Consider the following 19,959-nt stretch of genomic DNA (forward strand, 5'->3'; position numbering starts at 1 on the left):
ATTGGGCAATACAGGATCCACACTTGGTTTGAGGGGGTGCAGTGCCAGATGTACAGATCTTTGTCATTTCACTTAGAAAAGGGGTGACCTGTAAAGGTATTCTGTAAGTTTAGTTATTACAATGTCTAGTTCCCACAATATTGTGATGTAAAAAGAGCCCCAATTCTGCTAGTGTAATACGTCCTTCATGGTACCAGATTCACATCTTTACTCCTGTTTTATGTGTGGCTAATGTTGCTTTTTGTTGTAATACAAAGAGATGCGTATTTACATTTCAAAAACATGGCAAATTAAATATAAGTAAAACATGGATCTGACATCAAAATGTATTATGGATGGCTTGTAAATATGGTGTAAAATGTCATCCCTTATGAATACATCTCTCCGTTCTCTTTAAAACATGCTCACATTAACTCAAAGATTAAAACTGTGTATTTCATAAATATATATCAGCATCCTTTAAACAGGTAATCTGGCAAAGGATATAGCCAGTGCTTCAGCAAAAATCTTTAGTGGCATCAGCATAAAAACAATTGGTTAAAGTAAATTGTTAGTTAAATGCATTCAGTAATTAAGTAATAAACCTGAGAAATTATTTATAAGATGCAACTTAATATTTATTTATTTATGTATTTATGCATTGCCATTTGTTTACTGGGGTATGCTGACTAAGCAAAAAGCCATTTTTGGCATAGATCCAGGGAGAAAAGCTCCAAGTCTTATGTTTACCAAAATGTATGCACATTTAGAAGTTATAAAACATTTATGCAAATACATTCAGTAACTGAGTATTTTTTTACTAAGGCATAGTAACAAGGAATCTAGAAAATTATTGCATTTAGACTAAAGACATTTATTTAAAATAGGTGGTACGGATAGAAGACAGGTGGTAGGAAAGTGGTAATGACACAGACATGGTAAGATGCTGATACGATCTGAGCTAGTCTAAGTAATATACCTGGAATTAGGAATTAACAAAAGTTATAAACTGGTATCAAGAACACAGAAGTTAGAGAACTACCAGAACTGAGGATAATCAACTGTGAATAATATGTAGGTTAAAATGGGTTTACCATCAAAATGTTGACAGACACATCATTGAATCCACTTACGCAAACTCCGAGCTCTGACTTCTGAAAATGTCGAACACGGATATTCTGAATTGCAAAATCTTGCCCCCGTTTTGACCCATGTTAGCACTTGTTTTTAGGTGTGGAGTGGTTGAAAACGTCGGCATTCTGAAAATTCGGCAGTACGGATTTCGTGTAAATTTGTTGACAATGTGCACATTTGACTATGTGCAATCGACATTTTGATGGTAAACCGTTAAAATCACAGGCATGTGAAATTGTAAAGGAAAATGGTAACACTACTACTCCTTCACAAAAGGAGATTTTTCTGAGTGTCAACTCCTCGAGACTCAACTTCCACAACATTGCTGGCATTTCCACCGAAAGGCACTGCAAGGAAATCATGCAAGCACTAAACGCCATTTATGGGTGTCTGTCCTATTCTTCCCGTTGTGCTGTGACAGTGATGTCGATTATATTAGCTGAAGCTGAAGGGGTTGCAGTCCCCACATTCATAGCTGTAGGGGGGTTTGACCCCCACCTGCAAAACACACTGAAAACAGTGCTTTCAGGGGGTTATTTTTGGCAGATTGTCTTTCGGAGAGTTGAGGCTCAAGGGATCGTGTTTTGTCTATTCATAATGGAAGCAAGGAAACTAATACTTATTAGAAGGATTTCAGCTATCTAGGAAAATGTTTATTCTACTAGTGAGTCACCTGGTAAGTGAACCAATGATGGGTCAAATTTAGCCTGGCCACAGCCGCATCAATATTTGGGGATACAATTAGAAGTGACGCAATGAAGCCTTAACTGTGGAATGATGTACAACATAAAGCACAATAATCTGTCATTTCCATCTAGTCTCAGATTTGTAATAGCACTCCCCCTGCATGTTACCTAAATCCGTTATTATACACTATGTGACTTCTTCCCTCAAAACACAAAGGGAAGATCCATTTGTAATATATATAAATTAATTTCTGGTAGATTATTATTTAGTTTCCTTTGCTTTCCATTTATAAAATGTAATTTTCTGAAATGCTTCCACAAGACCCAGTAACAATTTTCCAGTATACCATATAATTAATCATGACATTAACAGAAGACTGCAGCACTCCGTTGTTTTTACCGATAGTGTGCTTTTGTAAGTGCATGACAGTAATTTTTCACTGGCACATATAAGAATAATGTAATATTCTTCCCTTCATAAATACTCAATATTGGCAAACTAAAACACTCAGGTGTTTTCTGTGACTTACACAATGTAAAAATTATGTCAGCTTTGCAACTAGCTGTCAAGAAATTCATAATTTATTTTTATAAGTGTAATTTTTGCATTGCAAATGGTATAACTTGGCATATACTGCCAATGAAGTATAAGTGAAAGGGTCCAGTACTTACAGACCTGCTATATAGTATGGTTTTGTTTATATTTAGAAATGACTCCAGTAGAACATTCTGTCCACAAAAATTTGAAAAACATCTAACTTATTTCCTGGTGTAACAGACACTATAAATCAAACATCTACTGGTGATAACAGGAATATTTCTAGTTACTAATTTTGAGCAATGTTTCCCTGCATATGTCTAGCTATAGGTTTCTGTCTTACCTTTTATGATATATTTATCCTTTCTGTACTCAGATGGCTTTACTCTTTGTCTTTACAAACATTACTTGTTTACTCTGCCATAGATATTCCAGTCTTTTCTTTCATTACCTGTTATTCTCACTTACTACTAATTGATCCTTTTATAATTATGTACCATCTGGCCGGGTTCCTTCTGTTTGTCTGCAACATATACACAAAAACATACAAACATACACACACAAATACATATGCAAGAGAATGAACACTCTTACAGACTTGGTTTTCAGTCTTTTGGCTGCTTTCCAGGTAAGACCAAGATACAATAAGGTTTGTGAATTTACCTTTAACCCCCTGTTCCTCAATTTCAAAGCTGGTATCTACAGCTTGCAAGGAATGGGAGGTACTTGACCCCCTGCAAAACAAATATTGTTTTTTTGGGGGGGGGTTTCCCAGTCTTTTTACAGTTGATATAAAAAGATCCCTCTTTTTACATTCGCTCATTTGACAGTTCGCTGGATGATAAGGCAATCTCACACACACATATATAAGTGGCAGGTAAACAAAAGTAACCAGAACACAAGCAGGAAGGTGTAAAAAGAAAAATACGTTATAGCACTATTAATATAAATGTGACTCTATAATATTTCAATAATCATTTTAAATAAAAAACTATTTCCTCATAAATAATATCACTTGCAGTATTACAAAATTCATTTTTTCTGGGGGTGGACAACTAATCTTGTACACCTTTCTGTTATGATCTCCAAAAATGATGCATCTTTGAGAAACAACATTAATTCATATTTCAAGGGTCTTAGAGAACAGTAGAGAACTTTGCTGAAAATGTGTACTTTTGGTTTAAGTGTAATACAGCTAAATATGCCTTAGAAAAAGAGAAAACTTTCAACAAATAGCAGCAAGCAGCAGGCAAATTACAGTGCAACCTCATATACTGCAGGTCATTTTCAGACATGCTATATGCATGGCAAATATAGTAGAACATGTACATTCTATAAATGACTTCTATAAATACAACAGGATTAGTACATAACTGCAAGTAATACACTCAAAAACGTACCTTATTCACAATTATATACAAGTTCTAGCAGTGCAAATAGAATGTAACTAGCAGACTTTCCATAACTGACATTTTTTTAAATGGTTGCACTGGGAATACACAAGACTGTTGGGAACAGTTAATTTCACCTAGATTATGAATAAGGGTCTTCCTCCAACTTCTGAATGCTCTCCAGATAGATCCTCTCGCTACATAAAAGAGACCCAACATTATTTCTATTTGCATTCCTCACAGAGTGTGCTGGGATTATGCACAAAGATGCCGCTAATAATTCTCCGCACTCATTTTGTAAGTTTTGTTGGCTTGTGCTTCCTCTTGCTTCTCCAATTTTCTTCTACCTCCTAAAATCTACTGATTGACTAGTTATTGCAAACTTCTCATAGCCTTTACCCTTGTAAATTTCTTTTTTTCTGGCTTTAAAGGGTCCAAGGGAATCAGTCAGCAGATGCTTCAATAAAAATAAATACTAATATCCACTGGCAAGTCCCTTCTATTAAAAACAAGTAACTAACACAGCTGAATGTTTCACGGTATCTGAGGAATACATCTATGAGCACTGTTTAGAACAGTTTGTACATGGGCAACGTAACCTTTCTTTTTGAATTTCTGACTTAACCAGGGAACAGTAATCTAGGTGGGAGATCTACTGCCAATCATTAGCGGACCAGAGTTCCGCTGTGGCGACCCCTAACCGGGAAAAGCCAAAAGAAACAAACAAACTGCAGTTCAAGTCCAGTATCTTATTGATGGCCCTTCTCAAGAGCTGCATCCATGTGAACTAATCACAAAATCAGCTGTCTGAGTCAGACACTGAAGTACCTAAAATGGTCACAATATTCAGATAAATTCCAGCAGGCACAGAACAGACTAGCAAGGATGGTCAGTGTGCGTTGTCACTTATATTTACAGAGAATTTGTTACTACTAAACTTTACACACAGTTTTCAAGTTACCACCATGTACAAGTAATATGTCCCTTTATCATGGGATCAGTCAGTGAGATTCCCCTGAGATGTACTTTTCTAGTGTCCCTTTAGTTGAGATGAAGATTGTTGTGCATTTGCTGGCCAAGTGTATGCACTAGTGATGATGATATAAACATGAAAGGTGTGTGTGTGGGGGGGAGTACAGTCAGCTTTATACATTTCTTACTGCCTCCCTTTTTCTTTTTTTTTATTTGGTTTTAAAACAATAAATAAATAAATCAATTATAAAACAAACAAATAACTATTTACATAGTTTCACAACTGATCAATACATCAAAGTTATTCATCAACAGCAATAAAAATTTTTCAAGCAAGTCTTTAAATTTAAGCCAATATTTTTATGAATGCGTAATACTAGAAGTTGTCATCTTTATAGTATGCAATTCACTACTGCAAACAATTTTGCCATATTAATAAATTCAACAAGAGAGGGAGTAACTTCACTTTTCCAATTTTTAGTAACTGCTTTTCTGGCTATAGGAAGAATAGACCAAAGAAGAGTAACTTGGGTTTTTGGAATTATCTCAGGAATTGGAGCATTCAATAAAACTAAAGATTTACAAATATTACATCTATCTCACCACAGAGCTTGAATAAAGTTATGAATTTCTTTCCAAAAAGGGGAAATGATTTCATATTCATATACCATATGTATCCAACCAGCTACTGCTTCCCTTTTCGTGCGAGTATGTGATCCCACAGTTAGTGTAGTTAAGCAGCAAGTAGTATGGGGGATGCAAAATAACTTGTGTTGTTTCTAATTTAGTTGCATTTTGATTTATTTATGAGAAATAGACTGTCTCTTTTGTTATTACTTGACTTGTTGCCATCCTGTAGTATGCAGATTTCAAGGTGATAGACAGCTTCATGGAAGTTTTTTTTTTGTGAATGAGCGCCTGATGGATGGTCCACAGTGAGCTGTCTTCAATCCTGCAAGCACTGGCATTTCAAAGTGAGAAGGATACACTTCTGTTAAAGACCAGGTTGTCCATGAAGAGAATATCATGAATACCATTCAAGTCTTACAGCAGCACAGAGGGTCAATAACATGAGCTCCCAAGGACTCCAGTTTGGCTGTGTTGGATTGAACACTGGACTTTTCTAGAAGGATTATTTAGGGCCACGTATCAAAGTATATTCCAAACTCATTAAGTGTATTACAGGGAATTCTAAATCTGGCAATTTAGGTTTTAAAAGTAAGCATCTGATGGAATCAAATACTTGTCCAGTCAACAACCAATAGATCAGTAACCACGTGGTTTGAGACTGTGCCTCTTAAAAAAAGTAGCAACAGGTCCTTGACCAGTGGAAAATCACATTGGCCCACTCTCTGTTCTTAGTGAAATGGTCATTATCATCATGCAAAAGCAAATTTTATTGCAAACATATAACAGGAATTCACACAACAAAAAAGGAAAAGTATAATACTTTGCAACCCAATGGGTTGAATAAGGAATGCAATTGGCAAAGTTTTATTTAATGGTGTTTTTATTTTAAACACAATGTGAATTGAATTTTAACAATCTGTATGTAATTTGGTTACTTGAAGATGATGGAATTAAGCTGAAGTGATTAAGTGATTAATGAGTGATTTTTAGTATGAAAAGTTTTTACTCTGTAAAGGCTGTTTGTGGACGAGGCGCTAAGAGAATTTTCTTGTGGCATTAAATTGCGTATGGTGGAAAGTAGAGCTGTTATTCACTGGTCACTTTTCCCTTTTTTTCGTTGTGTGGATTTTAGAACTGTAATAAGTTGTTGTACATATAACAGGAATTCTACATCTCATTGTGTTAACCTTAAAAGCGAACCACTGCAAAAACAGTTAGCTGAGTTAAAAAGAAACAAAAAGTGACGGTGTGTATATTTAATATAACGTAGGGACACAAACTTACAGATAACGAAGTTTATCAAAACTCATGTATGCACTGTGTCCACACACTCTAAAAGTATAAGAAATTATTACTTCTACCCAGTAATTATCCTAGAAAGTACAGAGACAATAATACAATACCTTCAGTCAATGCAATCACAAAAGAAATTAGTTTGAAATTAACAATTAAAAAGCTATGGTGTTTGCAGGAATCCAGAACAGCCTTCTAGCATAACTAAGAAAAGAAAGGGATATTCTTACAGGCATGGTGTTATATGAGCTGCAAACATACCTGGGATGACCTGGGAAAACTATGACATGGTGGTGCAGCTGTTAACCTGAATCTATCCTATAACAGGTTCATAGGTTGGTACTAGGCTATCAGCCCTAGGGCCTATACAAGCCTAGCCATAACAATTCCCTGGCTATTTCTTCCCACACTATTTACTTCCCTGGACCCCTGTCTAGCAGGGCGACTGACGTGATCCCTAGGGTGAATTTTCTTTCTCACATCCAATCGTCAAGGTTCCTTTTGAAGAGGACCAAAGAGGCACTCTGCTTGACATGTATGGGCAATCTATTCCAGAGTCTGGGGAGTCTCTGGGTCAGGAACCTGTCCCTCCAGCATGTTTTGTTTATTGTGATGACAAGGTTTAGATCCCTGGAGCATGTGGCTCTGAGGGATTGTGATTTCTTTAAGTGTAGCATGTCCAACAGCTCTGGGTTTGACATGGCCTTGTATGTTAAGCAGAGATCGCCTCTGAGTAGACGATATGCGACAGAGTATAGCTGGAGTTTTTTAAGGTGGTCAGCGTAGGGCATCTGCTTTAGGCCTATGATTCTTTTAGTGAGGTATTTCTGCGGCCTTTCCAGTTGTTGCAGATGTCTTGAGAGGTACATACCAAATGGGGCGTTGTATTCTATAATGGGTCTAATGAGGGATGAGTACAGTGGGACAATGACCTCCTTTTTTCTGGATGAAAAGCCCTTAGTGATGAGGTGTGCCACATAGAAGGATTTCCTGACTGTTGTGGCGATGTGGTTTTCAGAGGTGAGACAACTGTCCACCTGTGTCCCTAAGTCTCTTATCACACTTTCGGTGTTTAGTGTACTGCCACCTATATGGTAATTCACAGATAAATATTTTTTCCCAAAGGGGATAACTATACATTTCTTGGCATTGAGCTTGAGCCCATGACTCTGGCACCAAGCATCTGTTTCTGTAAGGCCCTTTTGTAGAGTATCCACATCATTTGGGGATTCAATAATGGCTCCCAGTTTGCAGTCATCTGCAAACTTTGTTAGCCAGAGTCCCTTAGTGTTGGCCTGTACTTCAGAGAAGTAGATGCCAAAGAAGAGCGGTCCCAGGACTGAACCCTGAGGTAATCCACTTGTCACTTGTCTGGAGCTGGATTTGGAGTCGGCTACTTTTACAATGTGGGTTCTATCAGTAAGCCTGTTAGCAACCCATTGGGTGACGTAGGGATAAAATTTACCATATACTACCATATCTTTTTATTTTTATTTTATTTAACATTTGTTGACCGGGAAAGTCTGACTAGGTTCCACAGATCCTGTTTTCAGCGGAGGCCCAGGGAGAAATGCTCCAGAAGCATGTCTTTAGAATGTGGGAGGAAACTGGAGTACCCAGAGGAAACCCACGCCAGCGCAGGGAGAACATGCAAACTCCACACAGAAGGCACCCCAGCCGAGAATCGAACCGGAGAACCTCTTGCTGTGAGGTGACAGCATTAACCGCTGCACCACTGCGCTGTGGAGAACTGACAGACACCTGACTCCATACACTGTTAGTTGTCCAATCAAAGCCTTTGGACATGAGGCAATGGCTGGTACAATTGTACACCATTCATACTCATTATCACGACAATTGTAAGCACATATAGCCCATCCAGTCATACAGACCCCCTTCTAGCTGAAATACAATTCTGTGTGCTTCAGCAAACCAGTAACATTGCACTCATGCACATATATACACCACACATGCATACACACACATACACACATGCACACACACACACACACACACACACACACACACACACACACACACACACACACACACACACACACGGGCTGTATATGTTACGGATGTGTACAGTTTGATGAAAGTTTGGTGCTAGCTGCTAAAAAATAAATAAATAAGTAAAATGAGGAAAAGAGAGACAGTTGGCAGACAGGGGTTGTGCCGCATACCTCTCAACCTCTTAGAGCAAGAAATCTGGACAAAGCCATAAATAAGTGGTATAAAGGCACAAAAATAGGGACAATTTTTTAGTATTGCTCTTACAAACTTAGAAAGTTCATAGATTAACAGGTTTCTGAAGGGTAGGAAGTCTGAAACTCAAATGTCTGTTATTATTTTCTAACTTTAATCTTTAATGGTTTGCCACTAATTTGCCAGAAAACCACAATTTTATGAAAAACGGGCCAAAAATAGGAGGCAAAAAGCTGGACATTCTGGGAAAATCTGTACAGCTGAGAGGTGGTCCTCTGATTGCTTCACTGCCCACCAATAAATGTATCTTTATCTAAAGTCATAAAACTTATGGCCGCCAGAAAGTCAGACCACTAAAACTAAACAGATTAAAGGCACACAAATATGAATCAATAAGAAACTCACTATGTGAAGTTTGTCCACAAAAGCATGTCAGAAATATGCACTGCTGTCCTAGTTATGGACCTACAACAGCCCACCAAAGAATAGGCTTCACAGTAAGCACCACAGTAAATAGAGACTTTGGCTTAGCTCCACAGATCCCTTTCCTTACTACTTTCTTCGGGTTTCAGTGCCTTCTAGTGTTCACTTACCCATCATAACAGCACTTTTAATGAACTGTTTTACACACTCACACTTCCTTCTCTCCTGGCCCTAGGCAGTAAACTGCAACTTTCCCAGATTAATCAGCTTTACTAAACAAGATCATTATAAACACAAATGATAGTACGTAACAAAGTCATATGGCAAATTACAGGTGGATACTAGCAGCTTGTCTGAATCTAGCAACAAATACTTTTATCAATTAAGCCACAAGTTTTTTGAAAAAAAAAAAAGTAAATAAATAAAAATACTTAACAATGTACAGATAGCTAAACATACATAGAAATATGAAGCTGCTCAAGAGGAAAAGGAAAACAATCACTTTCAACAAATAGATTATAAGAAAGAAAGTTTAAGTTAAACTGGCTAAATTTCCAGACATCCCAGGCAGGGACAACTTACAAAAAATAAAAGCCACAGGTCACAAACTGCAGTGTAGTTCTTTTTTCTATTCTCTTTCCCCTTCTTTCTAACTACTATTTCAGCTATTTCGTTATTATCTTTTCCATAAAGAAACCACAAAAGCAGCCAATCAGTGTTCTGCATTCACATGATAATGAGTTTATCATCGTGGTACTAGCTGACTATTCCTTTTTTATTATTCCTTACTTGCTGGCTTATGGCCTTTGGCTTTCTGGCCTAGGAACAGACACAGATTTTGTAACCACACAGTAGAATAATTACAGGTTTTGAGAAGCAAGCTGATCAGAGCTCTTCCAGAGACAAAACTGAACGTGAATAAAAAAGCCAGTAAAAGTTAACAACCTGGGTAAAATTCAGTTATTAACTAGTCACCACACAGCCTGAATGTTAGGTTAGCAAAGAAGAAATTTGAGGAAAGTAAAAGAAAATCAACCAGAAAAGAAAACAAAAGCTCTGGCTGGGAAGAACCTTGCAGTTCAAATTTCAGGTTTAGTGCAGGAGATCAGGGCGAGTAATTTAGAGGAAAAATAAATCAGATGAACTCAGAGGTGTTTAAAATAAGAAGGTATTCAGATGTGACGATACAGCTGCAGAAATCAAAGATGATATGAAGACTGGCTGAATATGAGACTTCTCAAGAACTATTTCAAAAAAACAGCAGTTCGAAGACAGAGCACACAAGGAAAACCTGAGATTTGCTACTACACTAGACACATTGGAAAGAATATATTGCATTAATTTTATGAATGTACAGATAAGCAACAGGACTGGACTGGTACTCCACACCGGGATTTGTTAATTGCATTTATGCCCTGAATCTGGCCATGAGAAAGGAGCCAAGACCTCTATTAATAAAGATAAAGTCATACCCAGTTGCTTCTGACAAATCCAGGGCAGAAAGGAAAATATTAAAATTGGGGAAACCAGACTGCTCATTGAAAATGATTATCCACTGTACAGCCGACATATGACAAGCAAATTTATCCCTGCAATCAGGGGATGTCAAAGGCAAGTGATGAGATTTGCACTGCAATATCTTCATGTTATTTTTTCCTGGAGATCAAAGGCATTTTTGATTAAAACAGGTAATGGTGGAAACAGAAATATTAAGTCAACAAATAGTTATCCAGTAAGCGAAAGGGACTGTGCTTATCATTTTTATTATTTTTTTGATAATATCAAAACCCACAATGCAAATTTTCCAGTGAAACCTTTTCCATTATTCCAAGGAAAAATGTTTGAATGACAAAAAAAAGTCCAGGAGCAGACAAAAAGAATCAGGAGTACATTGGACCTAAACCAGAGACTGGTTGGGTGGTCAAGATGATAATGTGAAATTACTGAATAAACTGGAGAACTGTAAAGTGTCATTCCCAGTAGACATGAGAACTAACTACAGTTATGCATTATGAAGTTGCTGAAAAAGCCTGGAAGTTTGTTTACTGTGTTAAAATGTGAGGAATCTAAAGCATATTCCCCACTTAGTTATTAATGTTTAGAAAGACAATGAAGGGACTGAAGAATTAACTGTAAGCAAAAAAGATTTTGCACTTATTAATATTTGTGTAGCAAATTTCCTGGTGTAAACAGCATGTTATACTATAAAACAGTTCATTACAGTATGCAGACTTACTTTAAATGTGACGTAAGGGGGCAGTGACTGCTGTTTAAGCTAGTGACGTTAAAGTCAGAAACTACATTTTCTCACTGTTATGCATCCAGATTTTACACTGTAACAAGCTAAAAAAGGCTGGAAATAAGCAGTATAATTTTACAATCTTACTTGCTAGGGATATAAAATGCATTTATTGATCATATTATATATAAGTATTAAAATATAATAACTTCCCTTGTTTTTATAAAAGTGAATATCTAGACTAATGTTCTGAATTTAAGATACAGAAGATAATGTTTTTTTTTTGTTTTTAACTAAATAGGCTAGAAAAATAAGAGAAAAGCTGAACAGCATGAAAAATGATATTTCTTTCTAGAATTTTTTTCCAGGGAGGAAGAGTGGTGTTTCTGTCTACAATCCATAGTAGAGTCTGGAGACTGATGGAAGCATTTGCTCTTAAAAGAGCTGGGGCTAAGGTGTAACATCAGTTGTGTAAATATTTTACAAGCCCTCAGACTGCCCCATTGCATATTCACCACTTGGTACCTTGTGGCATGTGCAGAAGAATTATAAGGCATAGCCAAAACCACTGATGGCTGCCTATAGTATGGCTAAACTATAATCAGTTCTTGCCTAGTTAGGGAACATATGGGAAGAATTGTGGCAATTGGGTAGATGGTCAGTAGGGGGTGGGGCCCAAAAAGAAGTAACAAAATGTTTAAAAGGAAATGATAATGATAAGATCCAACCAAGCACCAAATCTTTGTCAGCAAGTCTACAATTTCTGATGAATTTTTTGTTATAATAAAGAATGGAACACTCAAGATTCATATTGAGTCTCCTGGTAAGTGTGGTTGCTTAAATTGTTTAAATCTAGAAAGAGACTTGGAGGGAGTGTTAAGTGCTCCTGGTTTCCGGACCCATTTATGCCCACATCATAGCTCATTTCTCAAATGTAGAGCTCACAATCCTTACTACGTAAGTTGGTGTTTAACTGAGGAAGCACTTAAATGTATTACACTAGTCATTCCTTCTCCAACTTACAAAGGATCAGTTAAGGGACATCTGAAAAACATAATCAGTCACGACAAACACAATATTACTATAGTAATTACTATTACTATAACAGACACTTTTAACATATAGTGGAACTCAGGCACCAAATACCTACTTAAAGACACATTATAAACTATAAAATTCAAACAGTAAACACCCACCGTGGATCAAACCATATAACAGTACTTACAGTGTCTATTTTCTTTAATTTTTGTGAATTTAACTGAAATAGAGTGCCGATGATGATGTATCCTTTTCAGACTCAGCCCATCAGCCCAAGAAGGGAAAAAAATGATCACAGGATTGTTATAGAGTAGCACTGTATAAAGAAGAAGGGGTGAATGCAAACCGAGTGTGCACAATCCCCTTTGAATATGATAAAACAGTAGAAATAGGACACCATACGGATACTGTACATTATTTACAATATGTACTAATAAAGATCAAAGAAAGAGGCAATAAGAGAGTGAGAGAGAGGAAAAGGGGGAACAAAAAGAAAAGAAAAAATGAAGAAAGAAAAAAAACAGGTGTAGTTTGTGAGGAGAACAGTAAACTGTTTCAAACATATCATCTACTTTCGAACCAAACAATGATAAAGCTATGGTGCTAGAGCTCAATAAGGTGCCGCAAGTAGAGGATATTAAAACAGGATGATTTTATTAAAAATTAAACACAATTAATATAAACCATTAAATATATCATCCACTTTAGATGACACCTTACTGTTGAGCAAGAGTCACCCAGAGGAAACGAGCTTGATAAAGAAATTGTTATTTAGAAAGTGCAAGGAATGAGGGTTTGGCTTTAAGTTATTTCTTGTTGCTGTAAGCTTCTGCAGATGGCTTGTTTGGGTAAATATGTTAAGTTAGCTCAGAATTTATTTTAGGCTATTTCACAGGGATCTCCATGTCTGTGGTCTAAACACGGAGAAGCTGTAGTCTGTACAGTGAAGTATGTCTTTTCATGACTGAAATGAGGATATAGCGGAGGTAGAATGTCTAATGTTATGGGTTGAAGTACATGATTTGCGGCAACTAGCGAAACATGAAAAAAATTCCAGATCTAGGAGTTTACAAACAAGAAAGTTGAGATGTAGCTTTGTCCACTGTGGTATTAGGAGCCATTTGGCAGTGGTGTTCTGCTTTAGGAGCTAGAACATACACCTACAAATATCACCACATGTTGATTTCAAGAATAAAAGTTTTATTTTAGATATGGGGTTAATTACAGGTAGCCCATATTCAAGTTGGAAGAGGAGTATATTTTTTCTGATTACCATCTTAACTTCTTGGGAAAGTGAGACGGTCCATCCCCCAGCAGTAATTTTCTCCCATTCTTCAACAAACACTGCACAGTTTCAGCCTTAGTCTCATCCAAAGTTAAAAAAAGATTACAAGGGTCATCATCACATTCAGATTTTTCAAACACAATAAGGAACTGTTTGTTCTCTTTGTTCTAGCACATACAGACCTGTCCTGTGTTATGGATCGATCTCCCTGTCTGACTGTAACATAACGGTTCATGTCTTCCTTCCCCTCCAGGATAAGTACATTCCATTGCCCAGTAGACCTAACAAACATAACCCTACTCCTTGACTTACATCTGAACTGAAAAATGCCATTCATACAAAGAAAAGTGTATGTAAATCCTTTCAAAGATTTTATTCTCACAATCCAGTTGTTTATATTTTGCAATGCCAAATATCATTGGCAAAATAATCCAGCCAATGAAAGCAATCAGGAAAGTAGGCAAAATTGTTTAACTACCAAAAATGTATTAGAGTGGGATTAATAATACACATGGCAGTTTTTATCCACAGTGACTGCCTTTCACACAAAATATTATTTTCAAACAGACACAAACAGACACACACACACAAACACACACACACACACACACACACACACACACACACACACACACACACACACACACACACACACACACATAGACATATCTGTAACTCCAGGAGAGCACTGGAAGAAGTCTCCATTTCCCCAAAGCCTTCTTCTTGGCATGGTAGTACTGCCATCACCCTGGAACAGCCAGAGATGTCCTGTTAACTGCTGCTCTTAAATCATGCCAAATATAAATAAATTAATTAATATTTATTTCACTGGTATACCGTAATCAGTCTAATTGGAGATGTGTGCCACAGAGTTTGTTAACAGTGTAAACGATGGCTACCCTCTTTTCAGATAAACAATATTGCATATATATATATATATATATATATATATATATATATAGAGAGAGAGTAAATAAATAAATGCCAGCCACGAGAGCTTATGATTACTAAATCAAGAGTAAAATATATGTAGGTTGGCATACACAAGGAAATAGAATAAAAGGGAATAATAAAGTAGACAGTATGCATACAGAAAAAAAAATAAGATCCAGATACCTGATTCCCCTTGTACCCTTAGTACAGAAATTCTAGCCCTAATAATTAGTACTCAGAGATGATGCCACACCAACATGACAATATCACATCTAGCATCTTAAGCATCTTTTTGCATAGGATGGTTATATACAATTTAATTTCTCCAACCCCCAATGTCCTTAACATTATTGTCCTGTTGCAGGAGAAAATAATTAGCAAAACCAATTCTTTTATCTGTCATAGCAATGATAGCAAGACTGTCTGCTTTCTTCTCTTTGAATTAATTCTGGTGTCTTAATGATACACAAGCATTGCATCCATTAGAGATTAATGCAGAGGTTCAGTTACTGCTCTTACATCTTTGTTATATTAACCAAAGTCATCCAATGTCCCTTTATCCACAGTTACCACCTTTCACACAAAAGCATGAGGTTTGGAGATCCAACACACTTAAAATACACCAAAAGACTGCTGTAAAGTAACAACGGATGGAGCCAGGCATAAAGGAAACTCAAGTTCCAAGCAAGAACTCAAGAAATAAGGCAGTTCAAATGATTCAGGTAGCAAGCACAAAAAGACAAAGTATATATAAAAGCATAAAAGTAGTTGTTTTATGGTCTGATGAAGCTAGATAGTGAAAGCGCTTACCTTTTGTCGACTACAATAAAGGAGATTTTATATGCTTTTATATATACTTGATCTTTTTGTGCTTGCTACCTGAATCATTTGAACTGCCTTATTTCTTGAGTTCTTGCTTGGAACTTGAGTTTCCTGTATGCCTGGCTCCATCCGTTGTTAGTTTACAGCAGTCTTTTGGTTTATTTATTTCTACTTAACAACGGAGGACTTACCACTTGAATTCCACTATTTTGTTTTTGTTGTTATTGCTACACTTAAAATACATTCTCTGTTCTTTGGTATTCAAAAACACAAAAATAAACACATTCCTCTAGCCATGAAAGCAACATTCTGGTTGCAAATACACCAAAGAAAACAGAAAGAAAATATATTGCATTTTTACATGACAATATATTTTCCTACAGAGTTCTTTTCATTTTAGCCAGAGATTACCCCTGGCTTCACCACTTCCTTGTTTATTTATTTTTGGTGTTTGTTAATCAGGTAGGTGGTCTTGTCAAATGGCCCTTTTAGCTACAACCTGAGCCTCAATGGAAGCAAAGTAATACTACTCAATCTTGAATAAAAGTTGACATACCGTCTAGGTACAAATGATAGTATCATTTAGATACACAGAGAAAAACAATGAAATACAAAATCAATACAGACAAAGAGCAATAGCAAATTTACAAAAGAAAGAAGAGTAGACTGTGTGCTATATATAAAAAATACACAGTGTTTGCAATATATTTGTAAACAAGAGATTTTAGAGATCAGTTGGCAATGCAATGTCTGTGTCTATGTGGTGGTGCCTGGGAGGTTTTTCAATATACTGGCTTTGCACTAACTCAAAATATTGTTCTTTCAGGGAGTGCACGGAGCAAGAAATCACTGGGAGAATTTTTTATATTATGAGGTATTAAATTCCATACTGTATGAGACAGTTTGTAAAAAGCACTCCCAGTACAGTGTAAGGAGTAATGCAGTCTAAGCTGGATAGTAGCATGTGTGTTTGTACTGTGAAATGAGTACTGGTTATTTCTAATCAGGAGCTAGGCAGTGAAGCCTTGACATTTAGGAAATGTAGTTTATAGATGATGGTACCAAACATTAAAATGCCCAAAGATCAACATTAAGAATATTCATTGATAGGAGTATGTTACAGTGATAAGCTCTGTTCTGAGACAGATTAATGAATTTGAGTATTTGGTTTTGTGTTTTCTGTAACAGGTTACCATTTTTGTGTTGTTTAAAGCCTAGAGAGGGAGACAGTATTCTAGCCTGAGAGTGCCAATATTTTTAGATATCCAGAAATGTACGTCTGTGATACAGAGGTTAAGTTTGTAAGAGAGTTTTAGCTGTTGGCGTACTTTGGTTACAATGAATTCAGTGTGATAATTAAAGTTTAGCAAGGAATCTTGCTACATGTCACGGTACGTGTAGATGTCAATGATTCCACTGAGTTGTTTTGGGGATCAGTTCATAGGTAGGTAGGTACTAGGCGATCGGCCCAAGGGCCTAAGTAAGCCTAGCCAACAAGGTTCCCTGGCTTACGCCACCCAAGAAAGTTATTTTCCTGTGCCCCTGTCGAGCAGAGCCACAGAAGTGATCCCCGGGGTGTATTTCCTATTTCCCATCCACTCATGAAGATTTTTCTTGAAGAGTGCTAATGAGGAACTTTGCTTGACATAGATGGGTAGCTTGTTCCAGAGTATGGAAGTCTCTGGGACATTAATATATCCCTCACCATGTCCTGTTTATTGTGGTGACAAGGTTTAGGTACCTAGAGATTGTAGCTCGGAGGGATTGGGATTTCTTTACGTGTAGCATGTCCAACAGCTCTGGGTTTGACATAGCTTTACATGTTAGGCAGAGATCACCTCGGAGTAGGTGATATGCCACGGAGTAAAGCTGGAGTTTTTTGAGACGGTCAGTGTGGGGCATCTGTTTGAGGCCAGTAATCCTCTTTGTGAGGTACTTCTGTGGCCTTTCCAGGTGCTGCAGATGCCTTGTGAGGTACATTCCAAAAGGGGAATTGTATAATGGGTCTAATGAGTGTCAAGTAGAGGGGAACAATGACCTCTTTTTTCCTGGATGAGAACCCTTTTGTGATGAGGTGTGCCACGTAGAAGGATTTCCTAACTACTGTGGCAATGTGATTATCAAAGGAGAGACTACTGTCAACCTGGGTCCAAGGTCTCTTATCACACATTTGGTGTTAAGTAGACTGCCGCCTATGTGGTAGTTCATAGGTACAGAGTTTTTACCAAAGGTGATGACAATGCACTTTTTGGCATTGAGCTTGAGGCCTTGGCTCTGACACCAGGCATCTGTCTCAGTGAGGCCCTTCTGTAGGATGTCCACATCATTTGGGGACTCAACTATGGCTCCTAGTTTGCAGTCATCTGTGAACTTCATTAGCCAAAGGCCTTCTGTGTTAGCCTATACTTCAGAGAAGTAGATACTAAACAGGAGAGGTCCCAGGACTGAACCCTGTGGTACTCCACTTGTCACTGGTTTGAAGTCAGATTTGGAGTCTGCAACTTTTACAGTGTGGGTTCTGTCAATGAGCCAATTGGCAAACAATCTTGTGATATAGGGATTTATACCTAGTTTAGTGAGTTTAGCTATAATTCCAGAATGGGGGATGGTGTCAAAAGCCTTGGCGTGGTCAAGATAGGCATTGTATACCACCTTACCCTCATCTACGAGGTTGGTGACTGCCTCAAAGAAGTCGATCAGGTTCAGGAGACATGATCTGCCTTTCACAAACCCAAACTGGGTGGGGTCCAGAGTTTGGAGGTTACCAATGTCTTTGTTTATGAGTTCCATGATGATACGTTCCATGGCCTTACAGACCAGGCTTGTCAGGCTAATAGGGCGATAGTTCCCAAGATCAGTGGTGGCTCCCCCTTTGTGGAGTGGGATAACTGTTGCTGTGCACCATTCAGTGGGCACAAAGCCTGATGTGAGACTATGCTTGAACATGGTGCTTAGGTGGGGAGCCAGTTTGTTCTGAGTGTTCGTGTAAAACGTAGCCTGGGATGTTGTCCGGTCCCATGGATGCTCTGTTTATGGCTTTAGAGAGTGCAGATTTTACCTGTGTAGTTGTGATTACAGGGACTTTGCATTCTTCCTGTATAGATATGGGCCCTTTAGGGGGTGAGGGGGGGGGGGGTAAAGTTAACACTGAACCTATCCGCCAGGATGTTGGCAATATCAGTTAGTTCTGTAATTTTCCTGCTATTGTGCTGTAACTCAGATCAGATCTGGGTGTTGCCATTGAGATTCTTGACATAGCTAGAGAATGCTTTGTGGTTGTCCTTAGAATCAGTGGTGATTTTGTTCTAATAACTAGCTTTGGAGGATCTTACAAAGGGATCTCAGCTTCTTACTGAGCCTGACCAGGGAACTCCTCCACTCATGGGATTTTACTCTCTTTTGCAAAAGTTTCTTCCTTCTCTTGTAGAGTTTGTTTATGGCAGGGGACCACCAGATCGGCTTCCTTTTTTTGGAAGATAGCATCTTGGTTCTGTTTTGGATAGCACGATCCATGCACTCATGTACGTGCTTATAGAGTACATCTGTGTAGGATTCATCAGTCGTAACTGTATTGTCCATCTGCATGGGTGTCATGAAGTTCGCCACTTCTGTCTTAAGAAACATGAAGTTGGCTTTGGAGAAATTTTTTACCGTGGTTTCCTTAATGGGGATTGGGGCAGGATGTGAATATTTAGGGTGATTAGCTTATGGTCAGATCTGACCAATGAGGAGATGACTTCATGTTGGTAATGACTAGGTCTAGGATATTGTTGCCCCTGGTGGGGGTATGGATAAGCTGATTCAGGGCATTGGAATTTATGAATTCCAGAAAGCGTTTAGTGAAGGAGTTGGTACGAGTAGTTTTCCCAGTTAATGGTGGGGTAGTTGAAATTGCCCATTATTAGGGTGTTTGGTTGAACCCTAATATTTTCCAGTATATCAAGAAAAGAGGAGTGGGAATCATGGGGCATGGTGGGGGATCTGTAGCAAACTACAATTTGGATTGCAGTTTTGCCCAGAGTTAGTTGCACTTGGATAACCTCGGATGCATTATGCTGAGCAACTAGCCTGGAGGTGTGATTATTTATTTTATTTTTATTTATTTATTTGCATTTGTTTAACTAGGATAGTCCATTGGGCTCGAAGAACCCATTTCCAATGGAGTCATGGGGAGAAAAGCTCCACATACAGATTATACAAAGATGAGGATATGCATATACATTACATGGGGTTAAACATTGTACAGTTTATGTAATTAGACATGTAGAGAGAGCTAAGAACACAGGTTATAACAGCAACAATATATATATATATATATATATATATATATATATATATATATATATATATTTTTTTTTTTTTTTTTTGAGGAGAGTTAGTTAGTATGCTGG

At 37.6% G+C, this 19,959-nt stretch overlaps 1 protein-coding gene across 1 annotated transcript in view; it reads right to left on the reverse strand.

Moving 5' to 3' along the window:
- LOC122788659 overlaps positions 1-19,959 on the reverse strand; it is a 605,513-nt gene that overhangs the window by 135,821 nt on the left and 449,733 nt on the right. The window lies entirely within an intron of this gene.

Source organism: Protopterus annectens, chromosome 14.part0 (genome assembly GCF_019279795.1).
Source record: "Protopterus annectens isolate FY-2018-M chromosome 14.part0, PAN1.0, whole genome shotgun sequence".
NCBI lineage: Eukaryota > Metazoa > Chordata > Ceratodontiformes > Protopteridae > Protopterus > Protopterus annectens.